The following is a 20,422-nucleotide window of genomic DNA, read 5'->3' as shown; positions in this document are numbered from 1 at the left end:
TCTCTTCACCTTTTCATCTCTTAAAACAGTTCAAGCCTTCTCCTACTTTCATAGCAAGAAAATTAATAACTGTTTCAATGTTATCTAAATGTTTTCACACCCCTCTTTCAGACCACTGGGAGAACCCAGGTCTCTGGACTCCTACTCTGCTGTCTCTTCCACCCCAAAACTGTTTTTTGTTAATGTTTCCTTTAGTAATGCCCATTAATAATCCAGCATGTTATAAAGTCAACAGGAGAAACATTTTATGGGCAGCCAGCACTAACAGTAAGACTATACAGTACACTAAAACATTTTTATTGTTGCTGTTTAGTTGCTAAGTCATGCCCAACTCTTTGCAACTTCACGGATTGTAGCTCACCAGGCTCCTCTGTCCATGGGATTTCCCAGGCAAGAACACTGGAGTTGGGTTGCCATTTCCTTCTCCAGGGGATCTTTCCGACCCAGGGACTGAACCCCTGTCTCCTACTTGGCAGGTAGATTCTTTACTACTGAGCTGCTTAGGAAACCCGAAACATCCCTAGTTTTTCTTAAAAATCAATAATTTAAGGAACCTCTTTAAGTCCTCTCAAAATATCTAGACACTTTCTCTTCTGGTAATGACATCCAAAGCTGCCACAGGAAAGGAGTAAACCACATTCCATAAACCCTAAATGACGACAAGTTTGAAGAGCTGCCCCCTAATATATCAAGAAATGTTTAGGGTTAACAATTAAAAAAAAACAGGACCTCAGTCCCAATTCTACCACATACTGGCCAACTTGGGAAAGTTACTTAACTTCTCTGAATCAAATTTCCTCTTTGGTAAAACTGAATGCCACCTACATTTCGAAATAGTTAAAACAGAATTAAATCAAAGCACGATGGCAAATCTCTTGGCTTGGAACATAATAGTAAAAATGGTAACCCCTTGTGTAATTATTTTCATGTACAACAACATTCTTGTTTTCAGAACCTGGCCCCACAACGCTTAACATGTTCCTCCTTGGACTTTGTGGCCAAGCAGTAACTATAATAAACGCCTTCAAGGAAGTTATCGCCATGACTTCTGGATCCCCTTCCTGGGTCACAGCTCAGGCTATAAATATAATTTGGACTATCTTCTCCTAAATGCATTATCTTGTTCTCTGCCACACAAAAACTCATCGAAGGATGTTCCGGTAGCTTCTTCTTGTTGGCTTGGCTTTTAACTGCTTGGAACGACACACGGAGTCAGCTGCAAATCTGGCAACTTTCAATGCCAGTATGTCTTTAAACCATTTATAAAAATGTTAAATAAAATTAGTCCCAGCACCAATCATCTGAAGAGTAATAAGGATGGCTTACTTCTCATGTTAATAACCAAGGTCAAAGACTAAATAAATAATTAGATAAATTAGCTCCCCTTTGACTACAGGCATACTTTAACTCTTACAGTACTTGGACTTCTCCCAACAGGTTATATTTAATGTTTACTAAGTTTATCCTTCAGCAGTTTTCCTGATACAAAGACACACCTAATACATAGAACCTAGGATCAATGCTAGGGCTAAACTCCTACCAAAGCCCAGTTTTCTTCAACATTCTCCATCCAACCTCTAATTCTTACTTTCTTCCTCTGACTACCTGCCGCATATGCAGGCCTGAAGTTCAGTTCCCAAATCATTTTCATTCCATCATTTTATCTTTCATGTTCCATTTTAAGTCTATGTATTTATATGTATAATTTAAATAAGCTTCTATCCTTTTCAATTGCTTGAAATACCACATATGAATACTTGATTCCCACCTCTAACTGAAGACTCTGGCTCAGAATAGAAAGACTGGATATTGTTCCTGTATGCATGCATGCATGCTTAGTCGCTCAGTCATGGTGAGCTCTTTGTGACTCCATGGACTGTAGTTCCACCAGGCTCCTCTGTCCACGGAATTCTCCAGGCTAGAATACTAGAATGGGCAGCCATTCCCTTCTCCAGGGGATCTTCCTGACCCAAAGATCAAACTCTACCTCCCCAGTCTCCTGCATTGCAGGAAGATTCTTTACCATCTGAGCCACAAGGGAAGCTCTGTAGTTTTCCAATAAAATAAGGAAGTTATTATTTGAAGACAATCCCAGAGCAGATAAACTCATTTCAAAACTAACTGTTTCAAAATTATTTTCATCACCGCTTCTTATTAGCTTTGATAAAGATATAGTAACTGAATGACATCTCACCAAAGGGAAGGTAAATTTAATTTTGATGTGAACCAGCATGTAAATAAAATGCTTATATACTATTAGTGAACTTGCAGACATACATTCTCCTATATGTTTTTAGCAATCCTGTCATTATGGTTTCCCTCAGCGCATTTCTCAGAATTTGTCACCTGCATGGAGAATTGCTGTTTAGCTGCTAAGTTATGTCCAGCTCTTTGCGACCCCATGGGCTGCAGACCACCAGGCTCCTCTGTCCATGGGATTTTTCAGGCAAGAATACTGGAGTGGGTTGCCATTTCCTTCTCCAGGGGACCTTCCTGACCCAGAAATCAAACCCATGTTTCCCGAACTGCAGGCGGATTCTTTACCACTGAGCCACCAGGGAAGACCGGGTGGAGAGTAAAGACAGGTAACTTTCACTACTCAGATGCAAACTTACCCAACACCAACAGTCTAACTCAGCCAATTACCCTTCAAGATTACTTCTGCTCTAACCAGATACAAAGCCCCTTCCCCCTTTAAAAGTAGGATAGCTGAATAACTCAGATGAAAAATTCATTAAGTTGAGCAAGGAAAATGATTTACATTTTCCCTGTCACTCTCTAACATCTACACTGAGGCTAAGAAAAGTAGTTTGCATGGTCTGTATCTACTCAGTCCATAGACCCATGAATTTTCAATATGACCTACTGGCAATTCACAACACCATAATTATTTTTAAATACACGAAGAAAATCAACTTAATGAAAAATTGAGTAATGGTTTGTTGTTTGTTTATTATAGCATGGTATTTACCATATCTTTTGAAACCATATTTAACTAAATATCTTTTTCACATAATTAGATTAGATGTGAAGAAAAGATCTGTATGTCTAAGTTCTATGAAATTCCTAAAATTATGTCATGAGGCCAAAAATGACCAACAAATTGTAGTAATTTCATAATCTTTATTATAACAATTTATCAAAAGAGGACTAGGGGTTGGTCACTCTCAAACAGTAAAATTCTGTACCAATGAAAGGAAAAAAAAAAAAATGACTCTGGAAACTTTTGGTGACTCCATGTAACTCTTAGCCCTGCTGGTCAGTGTTACTTCAGAGTAAAGGGATGACCCATGTGTTTATCATCTGAAATCTCACCAAAAGAATGCCTACCTGAGATCTAGAACAAAATAGTCAAAATCAAGTATTGGCATAATAAAAATGCTTTTGAGCTACAATTTATTTCTTATTTTAATCTCAAACGTGTAAAATAGGCTCAATTCAATGAAATTCTAAAAATAAGGGCAATTTTTAAATATTATGTGACATAACTTAAAAAATAGTTAAAATTAATGTAAAAAAAAAAAAAAGGTATTATCTCAATACCTCCTCCACACAGGAGTAAGCTCCTGTGTGGCTGCTTCCCTGGTGGCTCAGTGGTAAAGAACCCGCTAAAGAACCCCGCTGCCAATGCAGGAGGCGCGGCTTCGACCCCTGGGTGCGGAGATCCCTTGGAAAAGGAAATGGCAACCCACCCAAGTATTCTTGCCTGGGAAATCCCATGGGCAGAGGAGCCTGGCAGACTACTGTCCACAGGGTCTCAACGAGTCAGACACGACTTAGTGACTGAACAACAACAACAAACAGACAACAAGCTGCTATAACATCAACTGAAGAACCTGATGAGGACGAACTCCAAAAAGTCCAGGAGAAAAAATCCACCACTGTCACCACAAACACATTTGCTAAACCACATGTTCTTGAGACTAGTGAGATCTGGGCTACAGCAAATCAAAAAGAATTAAATGCTATAAAATTGGAGCTAAACAAATTTTATCACTAAAACCTAAGAGTTCAAGAATGAAGTCATCAAAATATTCACTTAATAAAAAACAATGTTCAATGGTTTTCTCATGGTTCCATTGGGAGAAGGGGGTTGCAAATAATAAAGACCTTACAGAGACCTGGTTTCCTCATCTAAGATTAACAAGGAGGCCTGCAGAACTCACTGTATTTTCAACAGAATATCTGCAAATCAATTGTTAACATTTTAATTCTAGAATAATGAAACTTCTACAACGGTCTCCCAGTGACATTCAGAACAGCCACACTCACTATAACTTGATAGATATATCTAATTCAAGTTCCAAGGTGAGCAGACTAATGACTAAAAATAAATAAATAAATAAATAAATAAATAAAGGAGGGCATCATTTGCTCTAAGTGTCCCTTAAAGCAGACTGTTATTTGATCATGCATTTATCTAGGAAATTTGTGTAGCCACAAAGTGACTTCATTAATAGCAAGTAAACAATTGGACATATAAGTGCTTGTATATACCTAATGAACATTACAAATGATATGTAATATTTGTTGTACCCTTACTCTGTACTTTTAATCCTCACAAATACCCCATGAGGGGGTATATTTACTAACCTCACTTTACATGTGAGGAAACTTAGGTACACAATGGTTAACATAATTTGCCAGGGATCATGATGTTATTATACAAATCTAGTCTTTACTACAACTATGATCAAAATCATGTTTTTATAATTATGCAATTCTACTACTGCTCTTTTTAAAGGTACTAAAATCCATTTTAACAAAACCCCCACACTTAAAATAATAATTTTTGTATAATTTAATTTTTAAAAATATCTGAGTCTACTGAACTGAAAAATTTTTAAGCAATTAAGTTTTAGCATAAAAATTATACAACACTAGCCTACTCTAAGAAGTTCACCTAATACTTCAATCTAGATGACAATGAGAGGGAAACATCAGCACTTGCACTTACAATGCTGCATATTGTTTTAAAATTTTCAATAAAAGCTCATCTTATTGTATATCATTTCATGTATCATAGTAGTCAACCCAAGTTTCCCCATCCTTCAAAGGGAACATCATCACCCATAATCCTAAAACCACTTATAGTGGGCACCAGAATGCTTTAGAAGTAAACAATGTGAACATGATAAAGTAGAAAAACCCTGCACTAGAGTCCAGAGACCTGCCCACCAATTGTGGCTCATCACTAGCTAGCATTTTAGACCCTTCCACTGGTCTGGGTATTAGACCCTTCCACTGGTCTGGGTCTTAGTCTCCTGATCTGCAAAATAATCATATCCAAATTCTACTCTTCCAGCTCTAAAAGAAATATGACTCATACACATAAATCTTTTTTCCAAGCTTCCTATTCTCACTCTGTTTAGTTATTACCATTACTTTGCAGGCATTATGCATTATTTTTCCTTATTTTTACAATGGGAGAATAGCCCATTCTAAACAAAGCTAAGAGGAGAAAGCCTTTTTGACCACTGGTTTGCCATAAATGAGTCCGAAGGTGAATAATGTAGATGGTATTATAACGTTAAAAGGTGTTAGGTTTCAATATTTTAGGCTACTGTTTTGTGTGCCAGTACATTCTCCCTAAGGACAAATAGTAAAATTCAAGGACAATAGGGAGAAAAAAATTTAATTTTCTATTATTTATTCAATAACTAAGAAGGTGCCAAGTGAATATAACTAACAACCTTTTGCAGAATGTTTTCTCTAACAGATGAATTATATTTTACATCAAAGTGAAAATATGATCTACAAAATTTTCTCTTATGCTTAAATACTCCCTTAAAAAAAAGCGTTTATTTTATAAATTGTGATGAATCAGTATGATATATGATTGTGAACAAATTAAAAATCTAGCTGTGAAATTCTTAGCTTCCTCTTCTAAGCGACATGAAGAACCTCCGTGGGCTGCCACAGAGGTGGATTCTGTGGACTAACCCTGGTATGAATTTTCTATGCTCTTAACTCATTTTCAAGAGTGTTATGCAAATACAAGATTATTAAACTAAGCTTCAGACAATAAAATTCCCAACTGTTAGAAAAATCAAGCTAATTTTCGTATTGCTTTCTAGAGCTGCTAGCCTACCAAACATCTTCCCAGTTCAACAAAGTTAAAATATTTTAAACTTCTATAAAATTTGTGGTTCAATTTTATATGACCTTGTAAAGAAACAATTTAAAACAAGGGAAAGAAAGCCTATGAATTACGTATTAATCTTATAGAATAAAAGCCATTAGCAAACTGTAATAATAGTACACATCAGTCTAAATATTAAACTGGAAGGAAGTAAACTACTGCTATGGATGGAGAAACCTGAAGGAGGGATCTTCAGCAGATGAAGAAGCTGCTACAAGAGGTGCAGTTTGTGAATTTCAAGGTGCAGTTTGAGAATTTCCAGAAAAAATAATAACCGGGAAAACACCATAGAACGCATACATACATTTTAGAAGGTAGCTGCCAAGGTCCACCTTTTGGTTGGAATGCCGAAAGAAAATGTCAAAAATCACCTCGTGACTCCAATCCTTCAGCCTTTCAAAGTTCAGAACCAAGCCAAGATGAGCGCTTAAACTGTTTCTGAGCATCCTGCTTTAAATACAACGCCCTCTCCAGAAAGTCACTTCGCCTCAGCTACTTGAATCCCCAAATCCCAGTACCAAAGAATCTTAGGACCCCAAGTAGTTGCAGAGGGTCTTCCAGCGCCCGCCTGAGCATCCCTTTCCACCTCGGGTTAAACTCCGGAGGTGCTCCAGCCACTTCCTCCATCCAAGTTTCCCAGTTCCCTCTCTCATCTCCCGGTGGACCTTCTCGTCGACCTTGAGGACCCCCCGGATTGGAGCCTCACAGCCCAGTATCTTGACGGATGCCCTCTTCCATGCAGCGCGCGCAAATGCCCCACAGTCTCTGGTGACCCCCGAGACTGGCCACGACCCTGATCATGAACGCCCTCCGACTAGCCTGGAGCGATCCCTCTCCCCTTAGGCGCCCCACATTCCTCCAACCAGAAAAATAATTCAACGAAATGCATCGAAAGCCTACCAAGCGCAAGCTCCCACTATGTGCCGCACGGTCTGCACCCGGCTCGCGGCCCGGGTCCGCCGTCCCCCGCCCGTCGTCCTCTTCCCGGCCGGAGGGCTGGCACTGCCTCCGCCCGGGATGTGGAGGCGCCGGCTGGAGACGGACTGCGCCCGGCGCGAGCACCTGGGGCCGGAGAGGCGACAGTTAACGGCGGCGCGGGGCCGGGGAGCGCTCACCAACCAGGTCGGCCGCGGGGACACTCACCGGTCGGGGCGCGCAGGGCGGCCTCATCCAGGGGCACCTGCGGCCAGGCAGGACGGGCCCGGACGGCGCAGTCACCGAGAGGGAGTCCGCCGGCCAGCCCGCCGGTCCCGTCCGGCTCTCAGGGACTGCCCGAGCGAGCGCAGTCTCGCTTCCTCCGGACGGAGCCCGGGGACCCCAGCTCCGCCGGATGCCCCCTCCAGGCCCCCACCCCTTTCCCGGGCCGCCTCCCCCTCTTCACCCTTTACCCCTCCCCCCACCCCCCAACCCCCACCGGAATGGAAAATACCTCCCGGGGCGGGGGGAGGCGGCGGCACGCCTCTCTGAAGGGCAGCCTACCGTGACCAATAGCAGGCGGGGCTCTGGAGGGGCGGGATTCCTAGCGGCCAATCCGAAGGCGTGTAGGTGAAGGCCGAAGGAGGGAGGCTGGGAGCTAGAGTTGAGCGGCCCGGGAGTCAGGGAGGTCCGGCCGCTCGGGTACGCTCTGTGCTCGGCTGCCATTTTGGAGTCAGGCCTCAGCGACGGCGGCCGGGTCCGGCCCGGGGGAAAGGGAGGAGCCAGTCAGATGGGAGATACGAGGTCACGTGGGCTTGAGGGGCGGAGTAAAGCGGACCCAAGGGGGAGGGGTCGGCGGCGGCGAGTCACTGGGTCTGAGCAGGGTCACGTGGTCCGAGAAGGGGCAGTGGTGGGCTTGAGGGCGGAAGGTCAGCCTTGAAGTGGTAGGAGGAGGAACGCTTTGTCCCTGGTTTCAACTCTGTTAGGGAAAAGGAAAGGAAAAATGTTGAATGGAGGCGTGAGTTCCTTGTCGGAAAATGTGAATGAGTCTCCCTAGATCCCTCCAGCAAGGACCCTATTACTAAATTCCAAGATCCACGGGAACCTAGGCACTTCGTTTAATTCAAGTAATGCCATCCCTATTGCCAGCTGTCACAAACATGGCTCAGATCGGATGGAGGGGTGTCTCCCACTTTTTGCTTGCAGTTTAGCTGGAAGGGCCCCCCGCCCTAGAAATGGTTAAAAGGATAAAAGCATAGCTGAGGCAGTCTGACTTCACCAGGACAGGCCGTCTGGACTTATAGAAGCCTTGTCATTCACAAACTTACTGGCCACTTTTGTGTTAGACATACCCATGGTCGTATTATAACACCTCCAAACAAAACAAACTATGGGACCCTGTCTGGCTCTCAGCCGTATTTCAATTCGTGCTTCCAGTACAGACTAAATTATGTTCCTTACTAATCCACTGAAAGTGCCCCTCTCAAGGCCGCCAGTGACGTCCGTATGATCGAGGTCAAGGGTTGCTTGTATAAAGTGATCTCTTTTGCAGTAGTTCCTAAGGTCTCCTCTCACTCCAGTTTCCCTGAGACTATAAACTCTCAGATTGTATTTTTTTCAGTTAACCTAATTCAGTTGTGTTGGCTTTTTAAAAGAGTCCCAGGATCTAATCCTTAGTTCTCTCCTTAGTAGGTACAGAGTCATTCTGCTGTACTCTAAGGTGGTCTAACCATTCTGATGACTGAGTGTACCTTTAATGAGGTTCCAATCTGCCTGTCTTAGTGCTTTTGGATATCTCCACTTAAATCTAATCTTGACACATCCAAATCGGAACTGAAATACCCTAAGAAGTCCACAAAACCTGCTCCTCCCTGTCTATTATCTTCTTTGATAACATCACCATTCAATCACTTCACCAAACCAGAACCTGGGAGCAATCCTCCAGGCTACTGCCTCCTTGCTGTAACACTTCTGTACCCCTTTGAGCTTTGTCCTGTTGGTTATCTTTTCTAATTGTGCTTTCCTCTCAATTTCAACAGCCATTGCCTCACCTGGGCCATTTATTCATTAGCCCAGTATTTACTAAGCATTTTACAATGTGCCAGCCACTGTTTGAGGTGCTTAGGATATAGTGGTGAACAAAACTGACAGAGTTCCTGAATAGGGTGAAATAAAGCATATATGAGTAAAGTAGCAAATTAATAATTCAGGGGGTGATATATACTATAAAGATCTCCCACCAAAAAACAGAGAAACATGCAAGAACCTCCCAAAGTTGTCGCCCAGCTCTTCACCTCAGTCTCCTCCTCCATCCTGCTCCCCCAGCCTCCCTACCCTGCTTAGTATCTTCTCATCCTTCCTTCTCATTCTCAAAGAAAAGATGGCCCTGATTGTTTCATCTGGAGCGGTTTTAGTTCCTTTCATCTGTGAGGACTTCCCTCTATCTTTTTGTTTGGGCTGCCTCAATACCAATCCCCCAGCTAGGAGATAAGCTACTTTGAGGGCAGGGGTCACACCTTATACATCTTTGGGCCTCCACAGTGTCTTGACTCAGAATAGATACTCACAAAATGCATATTGACATGAACTGGTGAAAAATCTCCTGACCCCTGAAAGCAGGCTGCCAGAAAAGCATCTTGAGCCCAATCAGAATGGAAGATCAGTAAGCTCATCTATTAGAGTGTAGAGGTTGTGATGCCTCCTGGCAGGGGGCAGGGTAATAAATGAATGAGATTACCTCTGTTGGTTCCTTCCAGGCCTGGGATTCGATGATGCTGTGTTCCACGTGGAGCAGGAGTTGCATCATAAACACTACTTTACTTGACAGTGCCAAGTACACGTGGGCAATTTAAAAGTACTCTTTGTTTCTGATGAGGAGCTTCAAACCCAGAGCACTCTGGGTAAATTGCCAGGAGAGGCTCTGCAGGAGAAGGGTTGCAGTTGCCACTTGACTCTATTTCCAGGCCCTTGGGTATTGCACCCCAACAGGGAGTGAGATGTTGCCAGTTCCGTCATAGTCATTGTAATTAAACCCAAGTTCTGGCAAAGGGCAGTGCGTAATTATGAAGTACTATTATAGTTTTTATCATTATTAGGCACCCAGCTGCCCAGCCCAGAAAACCACAGTAGTAAAACATGGAGAAGCCAAGCTCCTCTCCCAGCTGGCATGAATCAATACCAGGTGTATTGGCACATAGTCCTGCAGCTCTGCTCATCAAAATGAAACCTGTCCCCTCTTCTTGGCAAGATAAAATTTTAAATGAATGAAAAGAGGAAATGTAAAGAAAGACCTTTGCCACCTCCTCTAAATGGAGTTCCATTTTTTCCGTGTCCCCAGAATGATCTCTTCTCATCTACATATTTATTGTGTAAATCTTTTTCAACTTTATCCTTGACCTGCCAGCTTTCTAAGCGTCATTCACCCATGTCTCTGGAGGATGTATTAGTTAGGGTGGGAGTGCAGAGTGCAGAAAAGAGTGCTTTTACTTTCAAAAAACTTATAATACAGACCCAATAATTCAGAAAGTATAGTCAGGCTTGACAAGGCATCTGCCTTTCATTGAGCGCCTACTCAATGCCATACTTGGCATTTTCACATATGCTAACTGACTTGATCCACCCGACCCTGCAAGGTGCCTCTTATAATCCTTATTTTCTTCAAGATCTCAAAGACTTAGTGACGGAACTGAGATTCCAACATAAATGTACAAATTTGGTGACTGTATATTCATGGTAGATGTATTCACACTGGGTGGTGAATACAGGTATCAGACTCCTCCTCCTGTCAAATTAAACATGTTTTTTTGAACAAAGTAGATTTTAAGCTGAACATTGAAAGAACAGTTCAGAAGTGGTGCTGAGGGAATGGTGCCAAACAAGGAGGCCAAATTGGCCGTAAGCCTAAAATCAATCAATATGGGAAGATTTCTTGTTCAGCAGTGAGTCATATTGTATTCTTCAAGTACCTTTATTATCTCAGCTCTTCCAAATGGGGAAGTCAACCCAGGTGGTACGAGGGTGGGCTCAGGATGAAAGGGGGTGGTTTGGGGAGGGAATAAGTCTTTGAATGGAGGACTCCCAAGTGGCCCATAAACTGGCAACTCAGGCACTGGCTTCTGGAACCAATGAAACCATGGCAGCTTTCCTTGCTTCCTATCAGTGTTTTTAACTGATGTGTGAACAGTTTCTCATTCTCTTCTTTCTTATAAAACAATTAACAGATTTAAAAAACAATTTAGCAGTATGTTATAGAAGGCAGTTCACTTTTATTTTTAGCAGGTTTTTTTTTAAGGAATTCAAGATTATATAAAATGAACCCATGTAAAGTGCACCATTTGATCTGTTTCGAGACATGTATATACCCTTGTAATCACTATCATAATCATGAAATAGAACATTTACATCACCCCCAAAAGTTCCCTTGTGCCCCATTCGCAACTGAAATTTTAATACAACTTATATTTTGATTACTCCAAAATCTAGTCTCTAACTTCAACCTTGCTTTCAAATTCTAGACCCATATTTATAGCCATCTACTCAACATATCTGGACTTCCAAGGTGACACTGGTGGTAAAAAAAAACTACCTGCCAATGCAGGAGCTGGAAGAGTGGATTCAATCCCTGGATTGGGAAAATACCCTAGAGGAGGGCATGGCAACCCACTCCAATATTCTTTCCTGGAGAATCCCATAGACAGAGGAGGCCGGTAGGCTCCTCAAACCAAATAGGACTAAAAGCTTTATCTTAGCTACAAGAAAACCCGCATCTCCTCCAATTCCCTTTTCAAATCATTTTTCTGCATTCTTCAATTCTGCTGAAGTCGTCATCCACCTAGTCATATAACCAAGAAAATTTTAAAAATAATCTTCACTCTTCCCTCTTTTCAACCTCCCAAAAAAGTGATTCTATTTCACACATTTTGTAATCAGTCCTTTCCATTTCTAATATCATCATTCAGATACATCTTGCTCACATGATCACTCTTTAAAAAAAAAAACCTTTTAACTAGTTTCTTCATGATCCAATTCATCCCCCAATCTGCCACTCTAATTCTCTTGAAAACCCAGAGCTGACTGCTTCAAACCTCTGCATTCAGAGACTGCCCAACAGCATACAAAGTAGCACTGAAAATCTTTCACAGTATGGCCCCAACCTCCCCTCCTGGATTCCTCTGCTCCCTGCTACATAAAGCATGCTATACATTTTCATCTTTCTGTGCTTTGTATATGATCTCTGTCTGAAATGTGCCTTTCCTCCACCTAGAAACTCCTCCACCTTTCATAGCCCCATTTGTATGACTTTCCTCAATAAAGCCTTCCCAGACCTCTCCAGATAAAAATAGTCATTCCATCTGTTACACTTGACCTCTCATAGCATGCTGCACATATATTTATCACACTGAACAGACACAGTGATGAAGTAGAACAGGAGATCACTGTGGACGGTGACTGCAGCCGTGAAATTAAAAGATGCTTGCTCCTTCGAAGGAAAGCTATGACAAACCTAGACATATTAAAAAGCAGAGACATCACTTGGCCAACAAAGGTCTGTGCAGTCAAAGCTGTGGTTTTTCCTGTATTTGTATACGGATGTGAGAGTTGGACCATAAAGAAAGCTGAGTGCCAAAGAATTAATGCTTTTGAATTGCAGTGCTGAGAAGACTCTTGAGAGTCTCTTGGACTGCAGGGAGATCAAATCAGTCAATCCTAAAGGAAATCAACCCTCAATATTCATTGGAAGGATTGATGTTGAAGCTGAGCTCCAATATTTTGGCCACCTTATGTGAAGAGTTGACTCATTGGAAATGACTCTGATGCTAGGAGAGATTGAAGGTAAAAGGAGAAAGGGGCCGCAGAGGGTGAGATGGTTGGATGGCATCACCCACTCAATGAACATGAATTTATTTGAGCAAACTCTGGGAGATAGTGGAGGACAGAGGAGTCAGGCATGCTGCAGTCCATGGGGCCACAAAGAGCTGGACATGACTTAGCAATTGAACACTGAACAACAACAGAAGAACAGGAGAGCTGAGTCAGAAGATCTGGGTCTAACTTAAAAATCTCATTCACGGCTTGCTGTGCCATCTAAGGCAAGTCACATAACCTCTCTGAACTTTGGCTATTTAACTATAAAACTGAGATAACACTTTTAATAATACTCCCTCATAAGACTGTTCCGGTGATTAAATGAACTAAGTATAATTATAAATGTGAATGTATTTTGTACTATACAGATATTAGAGATTATAATGACAAAGCTATATCTCTGCTGGGCTTCACTGGTGGCTCAGATAGTAAAGAATCCGCCTGCAATGTGGGAGACCTGGGTTCAGTCCCTGGGTCGGGAAGATCCCCTGGAGGAGGGCATGGCCACCCATTCTAGTATTCTTGCCTGGAGAATCCCCATGGACAGAGGAGCCTGGTGGACTACAGTCCATGGGGTAGCAAAGAGTTGGAAGCTACTGAGCAACTAAGCAACTAAGATAGTTAAAATATCTTCTGCTAGATTTTGAGCTCCTTCAGTGCAAAATTAACATCTAGCCATCTTTATAGTCCTTCTACTTAACATAGTGCTTGAGCTGCCTGTCGCCTAGATTGGTTTATGACCTAAGTTACTATTTCTTACATTAATAGAACCATATTCTCTTCATTTATTCTCATAGCCTACTTTGTACAATATAAAAGCAAATCATGACGCTTTATTTCTTTTTTTTTTCGTGTCCACCTCTTTGAGACCCCATGGGCTGTAGCCTGCCAGGTTCCTCAGTCCATGGAATTTTCCAGGTAAGAATACTGGAATGAGTGGCCATTTCCTACTCCAGGGGATCTTCCTGACCCAGGAATCGAACCCACGTCACCTGCATTGACAGGCAGGTTCTTTACCACCAGCAACAACTGGGAAGCCCTTTATAATTGTTTATTGCCTTTGTAATTAAATAGTTTCATCAAAAGGTCTCTGAGGAAATAAACTATATAGTCTATCCCTGATTAGTTTTAAAGGTCTTTATTTTTATTAACAAAAACTTTTTAGAGCCACTGAATGATATTTAATCTATATAGTTAAAGATTCTACAGAAAGAGCAAGGGGAGTTGGTACTGACGTAACTGGAGTGGTCATAAAAAGCCTCTCCAAGAAAGTGGCCTTTGAGCATCAGTAATGAGAAGGAGATGATCCTACAAAAAGGAGGAGGAATAGCCTTCCAGGCAGAGGGGAGAGCACAGACAGATAGCCTGGGACAGGGGAAGGCAAAGTCTATGTGAGGAACTGAAGGTTAGCTGATATGGTATGGAGGGACGGTGGGGAAGTGGTAGGAGGTGAAGTCAAAGAAGCAGACAGAGCTTGGACTGGCAGAGTAGAGAGTTTAAATCATATTCAGATTGTAATAGAAACCACTGGAGGATTTTAAGCAGAAGTATGATATGAACTGATTGGTTTTTTAAAAAATAGCCCTAACTACATATGGAGAATGTATTCCAGGGGAGGTGGGAGTGAGGATCCAAAGGGAGACTAGTGATTTCTGTCCGGATTAGAGATGTTGATCTTGATTAGGGTGGTAGTGCTGAAGATGGTGAAGAGTTGTAGTTTGGGGGTATGTTTGGCAGATAGAACTGATGAGTCTAACTGATGGATTTAATGACAGCAAGTGAGGGAAAGATGCTATAAGATGACTCTTAGGATTAGGAGCTAAGCAGGCGGATAGAAGCTCAGCTTACTGCATTTACACAATGCCTATGGAGGTGCTGCGCTAGGCTCTGAGAATACAAAGCCCATTGAGTAAAACATAGTACTTGTCCTCAAAAAATCCCAGACCAGTGGGGAGGACTGCCTCTACCAGTTAGTAGAATTACCCTGGTAATTTCTATTGGTAACTTTTCTGTTGGTGGCATCTTCCGGGATCTTGGATTTTTTTTTTTTTCTTGAGAGAAGAGAAAAGAAAGATATGGAGAAAGAACCACAAGGTTAAGATACTGGACAGAAGCAAGGTGCTCTGCTAACAGGAACGGGAGTCACTGTGGTCTGAGCTTCTGCTGTTTCCGCCTGTTCATACCTGACCAACAGTATACCTATGGTTGAGGATAAATTCAGATTTATTTTTCTTTTTATTGTAAGTGTAACCTTCATGAAATTACTGTATGACTCCTGAATGACTTCTCTCAAGCTTTTTTCTTTCTGGTAGTTAATTTAATTTTTAATATTTGACCAGTTGATACATTCACATGTTTCAAAAATCAGAACAGGACTTTCCTGGTGGACCAGAGGTTGAGAATCCACCTGCCAATGCAGGGGACATATATTTGATCCCTGTCAAGGAAGATTCCCACATGCCATGGAGCAACTAAGCCCTTGCACCACAACTGCTGAGCACACACTCTAGAGCCTGGGCTCTGCAACAAGAGAAGCCACAGCAAAGAGAAGCCTGGGTACCGCAACTAGAGAGTAGCCCCTAGAAGGCCCGTCTTTACAGCAACAAAGACCCAGTGCAGACAAAAATAAATACATAAATAAATTAAAAAAAAAGATTTCCACCAGAAATTTTTTAAAAGATCAAAACAAAATAAAAAGGTATATGGTGAAAATTCTCCCTCCCACCCTGCTTCTTCCATCCCTTCTTCACGCCCACCCATCGTCATAGGTAGAGATAGTTACTTATATGGCTTTTCCCATGTGTCCTGACAGTGATTCTTCATGCACATGTAAGCAGTTCTTCTTTCTTTTCTTACACAAAAGGTGGCATATTATATCTCCTGATCTGCATATTGCTTTTCCCGTTGACAAAGTCTCTTCGAGCTCTGTCATATCAGTACTGAAACAGCTTCCTCATTCTTTTAAACAGCTGCATAGCATTACACTACAGTTTATTTAACCATTCCCCTATTGATGAACACTTGGGCTGTTTACAATCTTTGCTATTTATTACAAACAGTGCTGTGATGAATAACCCAGCACATATGTCTGCAGGTATATCTTTAGGATAAATCCCCAGAAGTCTCCTAAAGACTTTAATGAAATCTTCCAAAGGAATATTCTAAGGTGGCGTGACTAGGTTTCCAAATTAGAACGTCAACTTTCAAAGGATTAGCTCACATTCCATTAAAAATAATTCCTCATTCTTTGGTCTGAAAATGATAGCTTTTATCATTTCCTAATAAAGTTTTTTTTTAATTTCTGCAATGAGTATTTATTGGCATTTTATCATGTTTAACTATTTTTTAAAATTGTCTATTTACTTATGTATTTTTGACTGTGCTGTGTCTTTGTTGCTGCAAGCCTGCTTCCTCTAGGTGCAGTGTGCAGTCTTCTCTTATTGCCCAGCATGGGCTCCAGGGCACCTGGGTTTCAGTAGTTACGGTGCATGGGCTCAGTTGCCCTGTGGCATGTGGAATCTTCCTGGATCAGAGATAGAACCCATGTCCTCTCTATTGGCAGGCAGATTCTCAACCACTAGACGACCAGGGAAGTCCGCCTATTTTTAAAAAGAAGAAAAGAAAGAATAATATTCAACTTGATTATGTGCCAGTTAATAAATTGCAAGCTCTAGAAAATACTTGAGTTTTCTTAATTCAACATATAGAAGCATCTTTTGAATGAAGTCTATGATGGGATTAATGGGTTTGGAGTTGAGAACTTATAAGGTGGCTGGATGGCATCACGGACTCGATGGACGTGAGTCTGAGTGAACTCCGGGAGATGGTGATGGACAGAGGCCTGGTGTGCTGCGATTCATGGGGTCGCAAAGAGTCGGACACGACTGAGTGACTGGACTGAACTGACTGAAGGTGTAGACTGCCCCAAACAGCTCTACTGCTACCCTAGCCCCAGGTTCAAATATCCTTCATTCATTTTTTTTTTTTTAATTAGCCTCCCTTTGCATTTGTCTTTGTAATTCTTCAATTTCCCATGGTTGCTTTTGGAGAATAGGTTTAAGGGCCTGGTAAAATGGATAGACTTTGGTAAATGTGCTTTATAACTGAGCCGTGTAAAGTGAGCATTCTGTCTTTACATTAGGCACCTCCCTCCATATTTTTTTTATTTATTAGATTCCAGATACGTGAGATCAGGATGGAAGAATCCTAGGGTACTTAATTTACATGAAATATTTAGAACTATTTAGGGCATCATCAACTCAATGGACATGAGTTTGAGCAAACTCCAGGAGATAGTGAAGGACAGGGAAGACTGGCGTGCTACAGTCCATGTGGTTGCAAAGAGTTGGACACGACTTAGTGACTGAACAACAAAATTTAGAAGAACATACAGATGTAGAAATATGTACAAGTAACATGGCAGTGAAAACTGCCATTTGAGAAATACATGTAAATATCGTAAGAAGCTAGCCTAGCCATATTACTATCACTATTAGAAAATAAAATTATTTTCCACATAGGACTTCTCTTTGGTTCCATTTCATGTATGGGGAGGTTTGTTTGTTTGTTTCAATTATAGAATGAAAGTATTTAAAAACAAATCATGAGTTGACAAGTTTCAACAAATAGCCACCTATAAAGCTTTCCTTAGCTCTAAAGCTCTCTTCCTCAGAAACTGCAAAATCTACAAATCATGAAGCTAGAACTGCCCAGTATCTTTGAAGAGTATCTACTCATAACTCTAATTGAAACTACCTTCAATTTTTAAAATGTCTCACGTGAGGATTCTATAGTCTCTTGGCCATTATCTTTTTTAAAATGGAATCCACTTCTTTTTTGGTTTTAAATTAATTAAATTTAAATTCCTTCTCATATATTTTGGTTTCTGTATTTGCAATATTTATCCTTCAACTTTCATTAAGCACTAACTCTTCTATGTAAACATTAGGAAATGTCAGTTATACGTTCTCCTTTTTTTCTCTTCAGCTGTTAAGACTTGGATTCTAGAAGATATGCAGAATTCCTTCTTAAGTGAGGGATAATATTCAATAAATTTATTTGTGCATCTGGTTCCTGAGTGTTTGTGGAGAACATCAGTTCTACTCACCACAATCTTAATTTTGTTCTGTGGACTCTGGTCCTCTCTACTCTCAGGGCTTGGTGAGAATAGTGATGTCTCCACCCCCATGCTATGGGGTGACACATGTGACCTTGGTCTAGGTCATCTAGTATATCCTACTCCCCTGGTCACAGTGATCCATTCTAGATCTGCTAGAAAAGTTGGTCCTGGATTTGAACCTAGGGGTAAGTAGCAGCTTGCATCCGTATCGGGTACAGAAGGTGAGAGCTTGTCCAAGAATGGAGCCCATACGGAAGATGCTGAGCTGAGAAATGGAGAGAGAGAAAGCAAGTCCTAGGTCATGTTGTTTGAGGCCTGGATCAAGCTTCACCTGCACCAGATACTCTAAATTATCCAGTTACACGGGTCAATAAATTTACCTTTTGATTCAGCTACTTTGGGTTATGTTTTTTCAACTTTGGCGAGCGAAGGATTTTTGATTGATGTAACATCTTCAAACAAAATTTGGCAAATTATACTCATATTGTGCCCATGGTTTGCCAAATTTTGTGATTTCCCCAGCTAATTTCCAGACTCCTTTCTTCTCACATCTAGAATGACTTTAGCCTTGCAGCAAACCCATCTAAACACCAAACCAGAGTCCTCTTTCCTTTCCCTGAAAGACTCCTCCAGTTCTATGCTTAAACCCAGCTCACTGGGGAAGTTAAAGAAGGAAGGGAATAGACGGCAACCTGATTCATATTCCTTTTACAGGAATTAAGCCAATTTCTTTTAGGGGTCAGTTCCAGTTCAGTTTCAGCAGTGAATGAGAGTTGTTTGAATCCATTTCTTGTTTAGGCCTGTAATCATCTGCAGTAATCCGAAGTCCTTCACTGGGGAAAATATTTGAGGGAGTTAAAACTTTGTTCCAGTTTGAGGGAACCATGTAATGTAGAATCAAGTTGCACCTGTCTTATTAGACCTTTTGTGCTAACAGGGGCAGTATATGGGCAGGATAGGGAGGCAATTACTAGTATACTTAATACAAAAATAATCAGCCTAGACTGCATCCATAATAAGCTGTGTCATAAAATCTGCTTTTGGGGTTTGCTTTTAATAATTCTAATCCATGTGAGAGTAGACTTTGAAATATCAGACTGTACCTACCAAATGACTAAAAGATAGGTTAAGACAAACTTTAAAATTTTTGCCTCTTTTAGAGGAGCAGATGCCTTATAGGTGAAATACTTATGGTCTCTGAAAATTATTTCGAATTAAAGTGATAGACTTAGTGAACAATTTTGGGACATGATTATCCTCTAAAAAGTAAAAATCTAGGTTCAGAATATCAACTGGACCTTTGTATATATATATATAATATAAGCAATATTATATTAATAATATATAATATAAAAATGTTATATATAATATAAATAATTACAAGGCACTTACAGAACGCTCAGCTTGTTCCAGGATATTTTTGTTAGTGGGTGGTGTACAAACAAGAGATAGAATGACAGGTGCCATCTATATGTTTTACAAAAGCACTGCTTGCTTGTGCACGTGTAAACAGAGTCAGGTTTGACAAAACGCGAAGAGATGTCTTACAGATGGCACATGTGAGGAAGACAGGTCTTCTCAAGCTGATGAGGCTGTAAAAGCAGTTGTCATGAGTGTGTGCAAGTCTGCCACACCTGTTCTTCAAGGAAATTCCCACTGGTAAATATGAATCTTCAGAATTAGAGACCAAGGCTAGCTGAGCTTAGTTCAGTTTTCCATTAGTTCAAGAGAGACTATGACCACCAAAATGGCTTTTTGTGAGTCTTTCTGAGACTTTTCTATTTCTCCTGGCTCTGTGTTATTGTGGTTACAGTTTAAGATTAAAATCCTCTTACTTGGTCCTTGAAGAAATAACCATGATTAATCTTATAGCATTAAATTCATCGGTGATGTGTTTTGAAGGGAATAAACTCCTGCAAAAATAAACTGCAAAAAGGCTTGGATAAACAGAATTTCGATGCTTCAAATGATGTAATTTTCTATAATATTTAGCCTGCCATTTTTAGTTTGGTATTTGTATAATAGGAGACTTCGAAGAAAAAGCTAAAGAGAGGCTAATTTGCTTGGTACTGCTTCTGTTCTTTTGTTCTTCTAGAATCTAAAATTAACCAACATCTGCAGTGTCAACAGGGACTCCATAAGGCATTCAAGTTTGTACTTTTCCTAAATAATGCATTTGAAGCAATGTAATCTGAGAGGAATTCTGAGGTGATAATGAATAGACTGTCTTACACTGTATAGCACTTGATAGTTTCAAAATGTTTTAACAACTAGGACTTATATTTGATCTTCACAACAATGTTAAGAGGCAACAAGATCAGGTATTTCTTATTCTTGTCAAACAGATGAGAAAACAGAAGTCCAAAATATGGAAGAGAGAT

General features: G+C 40.9%; 1 protein-coding gene across 2 annotated transcripts in view; it reads right to left on the bottom strand.

Moving 5' to 3' along the window:
* Positions 1-7,825, bottom strand: part of SOCS5 (suppressor of cytokine signaling 5) — a 73,277-nt gene extending 65,452 nt beyond the window's left edge. Inside the window, exon 1 of one of the 2 annotated variants that reach the window (XM_040224746.1) lies at positions 7,622-7,825. The gene's annotated coding sequence lies outside the window, so the exon portion shown is untranslated. Of the gene's footprint in view, positions 1-7,285; positions 7,565-7,621 lie in introns of those variants that run through there. The other variant, XM_040224745.1, reaches the window with a different exon arrangement.
* Between the last annotated feature and the right edge of the window lie 12,597 nt (positions 7,826-20,422).

This window comes from Oryx dammah, unplaced genomic scaffold, assembly GCF_014754425.2.
Source record: "Oryx dammah isolate SB20612 unplaced genomic scaffold, SCBI_Odam_1.1 HiC_scaffold_25, whole genome shotgun sequence".
Lineage (NCBI taxonomy): Eukaryota > Metazoa > Chordata > Mammalia > Artiodactyla > Bovidae > Oryx > Oryx dammah.
This window is presented reverse-complemented; position numbering and strand designations above follow the sequence as displayed.